Genomic DNA, 13,092 nt, shown 5'->3' with positions numbered 1-13,092 from the left:
CTGTCAGTCTAATTGTGATTATGGCATTTAATTAAGGCAGATGATTTTCACTTCTGTGGTAATCACTGACGTAGCTGTTTGGGGACATGTTGGAAGAATGTGAACTGTGCACGTTTTTCCCTCAAACCGAGCATGAAGCTGTCTATCTGTCTTATGGCGGGATTAGCTTCATGTCATCCTTCCTGGGGAAAAAAAAACAACAAAAATTAAAACCGTTTGCACTGAAACCCTCATCAAGCCATCAAATGTCCTCTTGCTAAAAATAACCAGCTCATGTCAGGCTGTGGAAGCGTTCCCATCCACAGCAGCTGCGCGAGACTCACGCGGCTGCGTGGTGAAACGTCTGGAGTTGTCACCGCCAACAGCTGCATCTCCCACCTCCAGAACCGCCACGGCCCTCCTGTCACCGGCGCCTTCCACCACCACGACGGAGTCGCTCTCGGCCGTCTGTGGAAGCTCCACTCCCTTCTGGCAGATTAAATGACCTGCGAAAGCCGGGATGAGAAACACCAAGTTGTGATACATAAACAGATGGAAGTTTTTACAGGCATACAAGGCTAACTAGCCAAGTGTGAAAACAGCTAATTGGAATGACGGCGATGTACCCCGCGTCCCCGCCACGTGTGCGTAGGCGGGCGGGCTCGCTTGTGTGCCGGTCCGACATGCCCGAGTGGAGAGTCTAATGTCGGATTTCTTGATTTGCCTGTCAGAGAAGGTGAGATGTGCAACTCAAAGCGTGTCCTTCATCATTTAGCTCATCAGATTTTGTTTATTAACTAAGACAGTTTTAATGGACAAAATGGCTCCTCTCTGTTCCCTTCACAAACAACAACCAAAAATCATGAACCCACCGATAGGCGAGTGAAAATCATCACAGGATTATGTCTGCATATAAATGATGTTTCCACAGCAACGCTGAAACGCTGCTGATAATAGCACAGATTTCACACAATTTCTATTCCATACGCTGATGTGTGCAGCCCCAAGTTACGAATCAGAAATGTGAGACGAAAACATTTAGACATCAAGTGTTGTTACAGACTCAGAGTTAAAGGCCTGAGTGTGTGACAGAATCGTGGGTTCAAAAAACAAACTACAGCTGCAAAACTGCATGACAGAACATTGGCTCTAACTGCGCGTTGACTGTTTACGTATTAAATTCCCCACAACTAAAAAACAGCAGCTTCTCAAAACCTCTGTTTAGTCAGCATTTCTAATCATTAAAACTGCCCTTGTTTTTTCCTGTCATCCATCCGACAGCAGCGATAGCAGCAGTTGTGACAGAGCCAGAGGCAACACTGATGTGCCACACAGTAATCTAGCAGTCTGCTGCCGCCTCTCCTTCGTCGTCCTGATCCCCTCTTTCTTACCTAATAAGACAGCTTTACAAGACAGAAAGTCAACCCGTCCACCAAGCGTGCTACCACATTTCCATCTTCTGACGGAGCATGGCTGAATGCGCGTCTTTCTCCTTTGATTCGCCATTGAAATACAGTAAGCTTGATCAATTGTTTTCTGTCTCATTGTGTATTTATGAGGGCATCATGCAGGTTGATGAAGAAAGCAATACCAGTTCACTTATAGCAGGGAAAGGGGCAACGAGATCAAGAACCTCAAAATACTAATGGAATACAGATCAAGGTACAAACACAGAAAAAATCTAGCTTGAAAGACGTGTTGGTAACACGACTGCCTCACTTATCACTGCTTTTGTTTGCCGAGTTACGAAAAAAAAAATCCACTAGATCACTCCTAATTTAGCTGTCAAAAAATTAAACCATTGTTGTTCATTTTCCTTGCGAACGTTTCCATCTTGAAAGCGTTTCTTCTGTCGCACTCTAGACTTGCCTGCAGCCGCTTGCTTGCAGAATTTTGAATTTTTTGCACCAAATTGTCATAAAATGTCGCAACGTAAAAAGAGCTCAGTGGAACAGGGTATGTGGAACTTCGTGAACTTGAAGACTGCTTCCAATATTTTCTATTTCTTCTCTTCTGACACTCAAAACCAGCTTCGAAAAGCTAAGAACTACTTTCAACCCATTTCCAAGCTACAAATGGTGCATTTTTAAAAAATCTCTTCTATTTTTTTTCACTGTTTTGTTGAAATTTCTAAATGCTCCGCAATACTAGTCAAAATGCTAATCCAATATAATTGAAATAGAAAATACAAAAAACATGTTTAAGTTTTGTCTAACTCATTCAGACTCATATTAAAAGAAATTTTGATGAGTAAAAATGACAGATATCTTCAAAAAGCAAAAGGTGAGATCTTAAATTGATTTTATGACTTGTCATTTTTTTATTTGAAATATGTCTGAGCTATTCAGCAGTTCATTGTAAAAAGCTTCATCTGCAGCCTCCACACAACTCAGTAGTTTGTCTTGTCAAAATACAATTAAGAGTATCTTAATTACCTAATATATCAAGGCATAAATTTGACATATTTGGAATGGAAGTGTGACAAAACTGATTTTACGTCAAAGCAGCCTGCCTCACACCTGCACACTTTACCTCTGTTCGCTGAGCAAATCGACACCGGTGCTGTTATATTATTATATCCTCTACAGTGGCTTTACAAATTCTGCCGCTGATCAGCAGGTTTCCCAAGGATTTGTGTCAGATTTATGAGGTAAGCCGGGATATTGCTTTTGCAGAGATTCAAAACGTGGAATGTCACAGATCTAAACATGTTTCAGCCGATCAAAGGATGAATGTGTCAAGCAGCCGTCGCACATGCAGCCATGCACATGGGTTCTGTTGGTTTTCAGAAAGGAGTGAAAAACAACGGCAAAGAAATTATATGCTTGAGTATTTTACACCGTCAAAAATATGTCCTGTAATATTTTCAGGCTTGAAGTATTCTACACTATGAAAATATATAGCAGTTCTGTAGCCAAACTCTTATAGCTTTTAGCTTATTGTGCTTCTGATTAAGAAAAATGAAATACAGAAAATGCGATTACTTTGAACCTCAAACCTCCAGAACTGCTGACAAAAATGTGAAATATCTCCAAATTCCCATTGAAGGTAGTTAGAACTAATGAATTGCCAGATTGGATGGATCTTGCAATTCTGAATGAAGCGACTCCTCCACCAACATTTTTTCAGACACATTTTGAAGTTGCATTAGGAAAGATTGGCGAAGATGACAAAGTTGTAAATCATTATCTCAGTTTTTCCATTACATAAGAGACAGCATTAAAATCAAATGCGAATAAGTTTGTTCATGCAATAAATCCTTTAAAAAACACGTTATGTGGCCATTGTCCTCCAACTACTTACCTTCTGCTTCGTAGTTTGACTCGCGTCATGTGAACAAAGTGTTTCCATTGCACTTTGTGAAATAAACTAATTTCAATGCAGCCAAAAAAAAAAACATCTTATCATAGTACCAAAACTTTTTACTTAAAAAAGTTTTTTTATATATAATTGACATGCTTTCATTGAGCAAATTTATTTTTGAAATGCCAAACTGCACCATTATGTGGTCAGTGGAAACGCAGATACTGTGTATCATGGCTATGCTCATTACCTAATCCCACTTTGCGTAGCCTGGTTGATTCACTTCAAAACAATTTGCGTTTTTCTTTTCTTCTTTTATGCAAAGTTCGCTCAAAATTTGGATGACAATTTGATGGAAACATAACTACCTCTGTCCAAAATGCCCTCTTCTTATGGCTCCCTTGGATGTAAAGGACACAAAATCAAACCTGTAAGCTATAAGCCAAAAAATATTACAGTAGTACATTAGTAAAGTGAGGACCAGGCCGTTATGGAGGAGTCCATGTCACTAAGTAGAAGATGATTTGACTAATTAGCAGCTTTGCTCATTAACACAGGTTTGTAAAAACATGTTTCTCCTTCACAGATGTTTTTGCTGTTTTGTCACATTGAAATGTTTCAGATCATCAAACACGTTTAACATCAGGCCGAGACAATCACTGAAATGCAAAACACACTTTTTCAAATCATAAATTAATTTGCTTATGTGAAAAAAAAAGCTGTCCCAACTAACCAGATCTTATTACAAAAATTAATTGCCCTCTAAATCTAATAACTGGTTGTGCCTCCTTGGTGGCAACACCAGCCATTACGTGTTTTGTAATAACTGGTAATGAGTTTTACATCACCGTGCGGAAATATTTCCCCACTGTTAGTTGGTGAATCGTTCCAACTCAGCAGCACTAGAGAGTTTTGTTCCTTTGCTTCAACAGTTGACCCAAAGCTACGCCACACAGTCTCTGGGTCCAGACTGGGCTAAACCTTGTCCTCCTCTCAGCCTCAAGTCTTAAAGCTTCATCTGTTACTTTTGCACCAAAACGGTATAAACACCTTCCAAAAAGTTCTGCCTTTGTCTAATCGGTCCACACACTGATTAGACATCTAAACATATATATTCTAAACTTGGCAAAAACCATAAAAAAAATTAAATCTGTAAGACTTCATGCTTTTTCTTACAGGAATAATCTCAAAGAACCTGGTTGAAATTTCCAAGGCTAGCTATTGTAATGTTGGTATCTTTACATAAGAGTAAAAACAGTATATTTGTTTTAATTAGTGAGTCTGACCTAAAGCAGAAACTACGATAAGATAAATGTTTTTTCAGCAAGTCAGATTCGAAAGAAACAGTTTTCTCTAACAGTTATAATAGAAACTATATTGTGTTGTATTCAGAATTATTTCATCTTTAAAACTGTCTTGAACAATAAATTTGTCCTAAACATGCTAAAGTTTGAATTTAGTATTGCATTCCAGCACAGCTAATCATCTCTACACCGTTGAACATATTATAGTTCTCTATAAGGTTTATTGCATTTCATTTTGACCAAAGGCTTTAATAAGTTGTGCAGATTTTCCTGTGTTATATATTTGGGGTTGCAATGTAATCTGAATTTAACAATCTGAGTTGTACAAAACCTCCTTTAATATTAACTATTAAACATTATATAAACAGTACAAGCAGCAGTGTTCACAGCAGAGATGCACAGAGACACGGTGGGACATTTCAACAGAATCGCATCTCAATGCGGTTGCACACAAATCCCACCTATGACATCATCTGCATTGTTCCAGCAGCCGTGCTGGATGATCATCAGTATTTCCGTGAGCTGTCTGTAACATAAATACTTCTCAATATGACTCTTGTGCTTTTTTAATAATGATATGACTGCAAGTTTTCATCGATGCCAACCTGGTAACAGTGGCAGAGCAGAAACGATATTCACATGCCTGTTTCCCCAATGCAGGAAATAGATTAGCGATCAACAGACCCTGAGGGAGAAGATTTGTCTAGTGGTTACTGTTTGAATAAACAGAAATGATGAAAAGCTAAATCATAGTGTGATAACAGACAGTTTTAAGATTTCATCTGATATGGCGTTCGGTTTAAACCCATTTCGAATTTGAGCTTGTAAATTAATAACCCTAAATGATTCCACAGTTTCGTGTCGTAAATCGGACTTTATCACTCTGAAAAACACCTGAATGAAAAGGTTCTGCATTAGTAAGGGAGATGTGCATTCATCGCGATAAATGGGGAAAAGTCAGGTAATTCCAAATTGGAACATTATAAATCTGTGAGTTTATGTTTAAAATTTCAAGAAGTATTTGTTTACAGACACAAAGGAGAAAACAAGTTTTCTCCACTGTGCGTGAAACTGTCAGTTCAATATTCTGCTAGTGTAGAAGAAAATACAATTTTACAATTTCAGTCTTTCCACTAAATAATCAACACAACTAAAATCCCATTTAAATAAGTTTGTTCATGCAGTAAGTCATTAATAAACCTCCAACTACTTCCTGTTGTCTTCTTCTTTGTGGTTTGTGCCGGTAGTAACTTTCGGTTGTTGATCATTTGACTCGTGACGCAGAAAAAGGTGCAACATGAACCAATTTCTATACGACCAAAAAAAAAACATCTCAACCTGGTGCCAAAAGGAGAGTTTTTTTATTATTATTATTTTCCAAATTTGTGTTTCCATTGAGCAAATTTATTTTCACAATATCCAATTGCGCAATTCCATGGTGAATGGAGATGCAGCCATGCTTTTCAGGAAGCCACAGAAGAACCACTTTTTAATATTTTTTTTTTCTATTTGATTTGACCTTTATTCATACAGGTTATCTCATTAACATTTCATTTATGAGATAGGCCTGTTTTGATAAAAACAAAATTTCAAAGTCATCAACAAAAGAAGCTAAATTCAGTTAAACAAGCTAATGAAATATGAGCTAAAAACAAGAACAAGTTTGATAAGGAGGTTGTCTGAAATGGTTGAAACGAGTTAAAAAGGCTCCTTTCAGAGCACAAGTTAGCATCCTGGGATTTACTTACTTTTCCATAAACTTGTAGACATGACAGCTGCATTACTATGACTTCACTGAATTTCCCTCCGAAGCGTTTGAAATGTCCCTTCAAATTTTCTGAAATGGAAACATTTCCGCCTTTCTTTAGTTACACGTAAAGACAGCATTTTGCCAAGTTCTCCGGTTTGCTTGGAAAAGGAATGTTATTTCCAGCTCGGACTCTTTTTGTGGCACCCTGCAGTAGAAAACCCGCTTCATGTCCAACTGCAGCTTCCACGGATTCCCCGGCAGCCCGAGTCCTATTCCCGGGTTAGATTTAAGGGGAACCACTGTCATCTTCTATGCACCAGCAGCCCTTCTGAGGCGGTCTGCCGGATAAAGTGCTTTACTCACGGGCATACTGATAATAGTTGATGGTGCAGGGAGAGTTTTACATACTCATTTTCTACTACAAATTTGGGCCTGTGGGTGCCTCCAGTCAAACGTCTGCATCTCTAATGTGCTGCAGGGCGCTGCTGCTTCATCACATTCCCTCCCTCTCTCCTTTCCAGTCCACCAGTATTTATTTTCCCTCCCTGGGCCAGACAGATGGGAGTGTTCAGGAATAAAAGACTCAGTATTTACCATATTATTTACTAGCATCAGAGTCTGTCCCTTTGGCTACTGCCGCCCGTGAAGAAAACTCCTCTTCCTCCTCCTGCTTCTCCTCCCTGTCTTTGGCTCACCAGGATCATTTAGGATCATGTCCAGCAGCTGCCCAGCTGGAGCCAGTTAGAGATGTGTCAGCACTGGGTTTAACCAGACTGACCCTCGGCTTAGGACTCAAACATGGCGGCATGTGCAGTGATTATAAAAAATGTTTTTTTAAAGTATTCACTGTCTTGGATGTTGTATCCTTTTTGTTGGTGGTCGACAGGCGAGCCAGACAAAAGCAATCCAATCGCACGTGAGACTCTTGTGTCAAAGCGAAACTTATTTTCGCAAGATGACAAAGATATTTGACGTAAAATGGGATTCTGTTCTTGTTCAACCCCTTCAAACCCGTTTAGAAATTAGCAGAAGCCCAAGTCAAGTTTATTTTTGCGTGGCATATTTCAGCATCCAGGCAATTCAAAATGCTTTACATCATAAAAACACCAAACGGTCACCGCTTATGAAACAGGGAGGAAACATTGCATTTTGTCAAATGCCACCATGAAACTTAGCATTACACATCAAATACATGTGATGCATAAAGTACAGTCTATGCATAACGGGATGAAAGGTGTAGAATTCATTGTTTTAAACACTTTCTTATTTTGTACAAGGGTCTTACATTCAGGACGGTTTTAAGCCTTTGTTTGACCAGGTTTTGGAAAGGTAAGTGATTAAAACCTCTCTAAAGAGAAAGTGTCACTTGGGAGAAAATATTCATACTATACAGAAATAATAGAGAAAGCATTAGCAGGATGTATAATACACATTTAATACTGACATTATTTAACAGTCCAACTGCACTATATATCACCCCATAAACGTGACGTAAATGTCAGAAACCTGCAGGCCAAGTGAACATGCAGATATACGTTCAGAAAGCTCATCTTTCCTCTGATTCGCTTCAACGTCTGAAAATACCGAGCTTAAAGGTACAACAGCTTATGTCACATTAGACAAAGTGACATAAAAATAACCTGGAACTAAAGCACTCATCAGCCAGGAAGAAGGAGTCATGTTGTGCAACACATTACATCAGGATGTTCGTCGATGGGTCATAATGGTCGGGGGGGAAATTTAAATTTAAGATGAAGTGACTTTAGGGCTGAAAAAGGCACTCTGCTTCTCTGTGCATCCGTACAGGATCAACTTTGCGTATGTGTGTGTCTGACAGTCTAATACTGCGACTGAGTAATTATTGGCAGATTATGGAAGAAGAGGATGGCAAGGAGCTTTCTTTGATGGGATTAAGCACTCAATTACCAAACTAAGTCTGCGTTCCTTACCAGCAGTCCCCCGCACACCCGTTCCGCCAACTCACTCACAATAGCAGCCCAAACATTCAGGCCCGACACTTTCTGAATTCATAAATGCATGTGACTTCGAGGGCTTTCACAAAATGATTCATCCACGCCTCTTTACATCCCCCTCAATCAAAACCATCGCCGAACATCTGAGCTGGCCTGTTTGTTTATCCGTTTCGGGAATAGAGGCACAAACTAGCCGGCCTCACTCGAGGCTTTAAAGAATACTCCCCCTGACCAGCACTAGAGACGGGTCAGGCGTTCAGGCCAGCTGTGGGTCAGGAAGGGAGGGTCTGCCTGCTGGTTCTGTAGGCTGGTGGCTCCGTCAGACGTGCTGAAGCCAGGAGTGATCGGTGTGTTTTCTATGTGTGAGGAAAAAAGTTCTGATTATGAGTGCTTCAGTTTGGCCAATGAGACTCATTTTGCATACATTGTGTACAGCTGTATTAACAATCTAATAGAAACGTTAACAAAGATTGTTTATTTGGGTGCAAGATTGAAATATAGAATATTGGGAAAACACTGAGAAGCACATGTGCACAGAGTTTGCACAAAATTACCAACAGAAAAAAAACACTAAAGAGTGTTTTATTTTCTTATTTGCTTAATTACTTATTTAAGTACCTACCGCCAAACTACACATCCGCTATTGGACATTATGGGTAACAGCCTATAGTCAACTATTTACAGTCCATCTATAATAACCACACCAAAGTTGGTATAAATATGTTTGGTTACAAATAATTTTGCTGTAGCTTCACAAAAGTGCCTCAAACAAGCATATACATGTATATATCAATGAATACAGTGGACACAAGAGTGTGTGAAACACAAATACTAGAGTTGCTTTTGTTCTTGTGAAGCTCCAAAAAGGGTAATAATAATCAGGGACCACTGGTGCTTCCTGAGTCAGAATGTGACCTTTCGATGGTAGCTGCCCCTCAATTTGTCAACCCACAGGACCATACCAGCAGATAATAGGCATCCTCAGGAGGCACGGCTACATCTACGTTTCTATACAGTCAGTCATGGACACACAGTGTACTGTAGTTGTGCATTCAAATGTCAGACATAGTTGCCAGTAAAAGGGCACTGGATCTGCCAGAGAGTGGAGCAACCGCTATTAAAGGTGAAATTTTATAGGAGACATGTAATAAAACTGTGAAGACAGAAATACAGCAATCAATGAAAAAGGTTTGAGTTTCACATTAAAGACATCTTAAATTGGGATCTGGGGAATCATGCAAACATGCTGATTTTAGTCTGTTATGTTGTTCATTAGACATCAAAGTTCTACTTCTAAAGTTCCCTGAAAAAGTATTTGCACCCCTCAAAACATTTATACAGTTTTTGTGCATTACTGCCAAAAACGTAAACAGAGTCCACGCCTCCAGGAAGCAAATGTTTCTCAACAGCCAATGAATGTCCTGCGCTTTAGATAAAACAAAGCACAGAACAAGAGTTTGGTTTTTACCAGGTTAATAAAATATATGGAGAACGTTGTTTATTCTATCTTGAACCATCGCATCCTGGGGTTCCTTCTAAAAATATGAACAAAAGGCAGCAGCTGCGTTTCTATTGACTGTATAATAGTGCAATTTCACTAAATATCCTTAATGAAAAAACAACAACTTAAAAAAAATAACGTGTTTTTCAATAAAGTGTTTGGGATGTTCAGGATCAGATGGTGTTTTGGCTGCGTTGAAATTAATTTATTTTTGCAAAATTGCAAAGGAAACACGTTTTTCACATCAAAAGTCAACAATCAGTATTGGTTCCATATCAATATTTTCCCACTGGTACAAACGACGAAGCAGTGGGTGGAGGATCATGTTTTTTTTTTTTTAATGACCTACCAACAAACCTTTTCACCTGCGATTTTTAATGTGTCTCTTGTAAAGCCAACACCTCAGCTGTGTTTTTGCGACATTAGTGGAATACAACCAAAGTTTTTCACACATTTGTAATGTTCTAATTCTGCATTAGAATTAAAGCTTCTTTAATGTAACATTCCCCCCCAAAATGATGTTTTCCACTTTTTTCACGCATTAAAAACATCCAGAAGGAAAATATAAAGGAGTGTTACTAACCCACAATTTATAGAATAGAATAGAATAGAATAGAATAGAATAGCATTTATTGTCATTTAACAGGATTCAACAAAATTTCTATTGCAACTCCCGTGCAAAAAGTCAAAATATACAATATTAAATAAACAAACACACAATAATAATAATAATATATACAACTAAAATTAACTAAAGGCACTCAACCACACCAAAGAAAAAGCAGCAGGTCCAATTATGGTAAAGTGCAGATGATGTGACTGTGTGATGATGTGTGATTTATGTAATCAACTGTTTTGATTCCTTTGTGTTTTCCTCAAGAGAAAAAGAAATTAAGTAAAAAATATTTTGCTTTTGTAAAACAAGTCCATTTCCATGTGTTTTGTCAGAAAAAAGAATCTTTGAGTACTTTAGTCCAGGGAGAGAAAAAAACAAATGAGCTCATCAGTCCTAATTTGCTTTGGAGCAAAAGGGCCTTTTTTATTCTTCACAGCTGCAGGGTATTCTTACAGATCTGACGGTGTTTGATGATTGAGAGGGAACCAGCACTGATCAGAGATGCTCTATGCTTCTAAAACATCACAACAGGTGGATCTGATGTTATCAATAATTAGCGTTTGGTGTTTGGATAGAGTGAAATTAGAGTGTGGAACTCCTGGCTATTTAACTAAAGGCCTCGCGACGACGCCGAGACACAGAAGGACATTTTATAGCTCTAAAGGGGAAACGAAAAAATCCAACAAACAAGTCACGGAATCGTCAAAACAGACAGAAGGATGGGTTTTGTTTCCGCGTGAGTCAGTTCATGTTTTGGATATTTTTGTGGTCTATGAGGGAAAACTGGATCATTTCCACTCTTCACATGCACGTTCTCCACAACAGCTTTAAGAGTTGGCTTCAAAGCGTATGGAGTGATTTATGACATTCAACTTGGCTGCTCTGAACCTGTCACACCTGCATTCCTATGGTATTTCACTGAAACCCATAAACCTCAGGCGGTCTGTAAGTTGCTATGATAATAGCAACACCAGAGGTCTTGTGGTTGTTATGTTACCTCAAGTATACTGCGAATAAGGTGCTTAATTTTATAAACTTAACCAGAATGAAACTGAAACTCTGACCTGTTCCGTCTTTGTGGGTGTGGAGGCGGAAGGTTTGGGCTTTTGAGACAGACTATTTGTGACAGCCATGAAACAGAGGGCTGCTTCTAAATACATCATTTAGATATGAGATCACCATGGCTGTTCTGTGATTAAACTGCATTGGTTGGAGTGGAATGAAATATCAACCAGTTAGTAAAATAGCATGTGACTCTTATTGGAACTCTATTTTTTATGTGATAATAATCATTTCCATTTATTAATAGAAATGCTGTTTCTTATCTAGACTAATGACGAGGAAATCAGGGCCATTTCCTGGAACCTGAACCGTCAGTTTGTGTTGCTTTTGACATGTTCCCATTTTGTATATTGTACGCATAATGAGATGAATTGTTTTATCATTGTTTTACTTCATCAGAAATGTAAATTTTCTCTGTGGGATTTTTTTTTCTTCTTTTTTTTAAAAAAAACCTTCGATTAACTGATTGCCTGAGGAAAAAAGTTTCATGATCTAAAAGTGATTTTAAGTGGTGAAATAATTATTTAGTAAAATAATCAGACAGCAGGTGGAGCTGCCTTCTGTTTGAGCCACTCCATGCAGTCAGCATGCAGAGGGGAGTTTTTTTTTTTTTTTTTTTTAATATGGATGTAGCTACAAATGCAGGTTGTTGTACTTTTGCAGATTTTTCATAGAGTAAATTTAGAAAACAAAATGTCTCTGACACCACCAGTAACATTTATCTGACTTATGGTTTTCTTGTAATTTATCAATTCAAAAAATATTTTGGCCAATTACCAGGATTTTCACTTTAATAATTTCAGAATTTGGCTTTTTTTTTGCCTGTCCCTCTGAATTCTGACTTTAATTTCAGAATTAATCTTCAATAATCTTCTGAAATCAAAAGCCATAATTTTAGTGGCCATGGTCCTCTTCCGCAGAAGTGGCTCTTTTGGATTGAAAAGGTTGGAGGTTGTATGTTAGTATGAGATGAAATAATATTTTTAACAGTCATTGCTGCAACATGGGCAAAGCATTCATATAGGACTTATTTAAGTGGAGATAACTTTGCTTAGCTGATGGTCAAATGACAGCTGCTGTGGTGTAGGAAGGATGCAGAAGGGTATTTCATATTTATTCATATTTATTTTCACAAAACACAATAGTGTGACTGGAGTATAAAGACAATATTTACGAGGCTTATGCTTATTTGCTTCTATGGTAGTAATACTAAATCTCTCTTTGCTTCCTGTCAATAATTATCATAGAAGAATAGGATTCTCGATTAACTTCTCTGAGTTCTCAAGGACAGAGTGTCAGCTGGCTATATGTGCTGGATGTAAAACAGCAGCATGAAATGATGAAATTATCAAGTCCATCACAGGCTGAGTTGTTCATCTGATCACTGTGAAATTGATTAAATTATGTGAATTGTCAAAGCAAGGAGTCGGCAGCCTGCTCCGCAGACTCATTCATACTGACAGTGAAAATAAAGCTGTTGCTGAAACCGTCAGAGCTCTGACATCTGGGCTCTAATTGAGACAAAATGCAGCCGGTGACATTTGGCGATGAAGACCACTCCAACAGAATGTCAGATAACCCAGCTCACGTCCGAGAAAGAAATC

At 38.5% G+C, this 13,092-nt stretch overlaps 1 long non-coding RNA gene across 1 annotated transcript; it reads left to right on the top strand.

Annotated features, from left to right (window-relative positions):
• The first annotated feature begins 365 nt into the window (after nt 1-365).
• LOC129378267 (uncharacterized) lies at nt 366-1,511 on the top strand. The gene is made up of 2 exons (XR_008608041.1): nt 366-715; nt 1,261-1,511. It is a non-coding gene; the product is annotated as an uncharacterized LOC129378267 (long non-coding RNA).
• The last annotated feature ends 11,581 nt before the right edge of the window (nt 1,512-13,092 follow it).

Source organism: Poeciliopsis prolifica, unplaced genomic scaffold (genome assembly GCF_027474105.1).
Source record: "Poeciliopsis prolifica strain line A6 unplaced genomic scaffold, Auburn_PproV2 SCAFFOLD051, whole genome shotgun sequence".
NCBI lineage: Eukaryota > Metazoa > Chordata > Actinopteri > Cyprinodontiformes > Poeciliidae > Poeciliopsis > Poeciliopsis prolifica.
The sequence above is the reverse complement of the archived record's forward strand: the minus strand, read 5'-3'. Positions and strand labels throughout refer to the sequence as shown.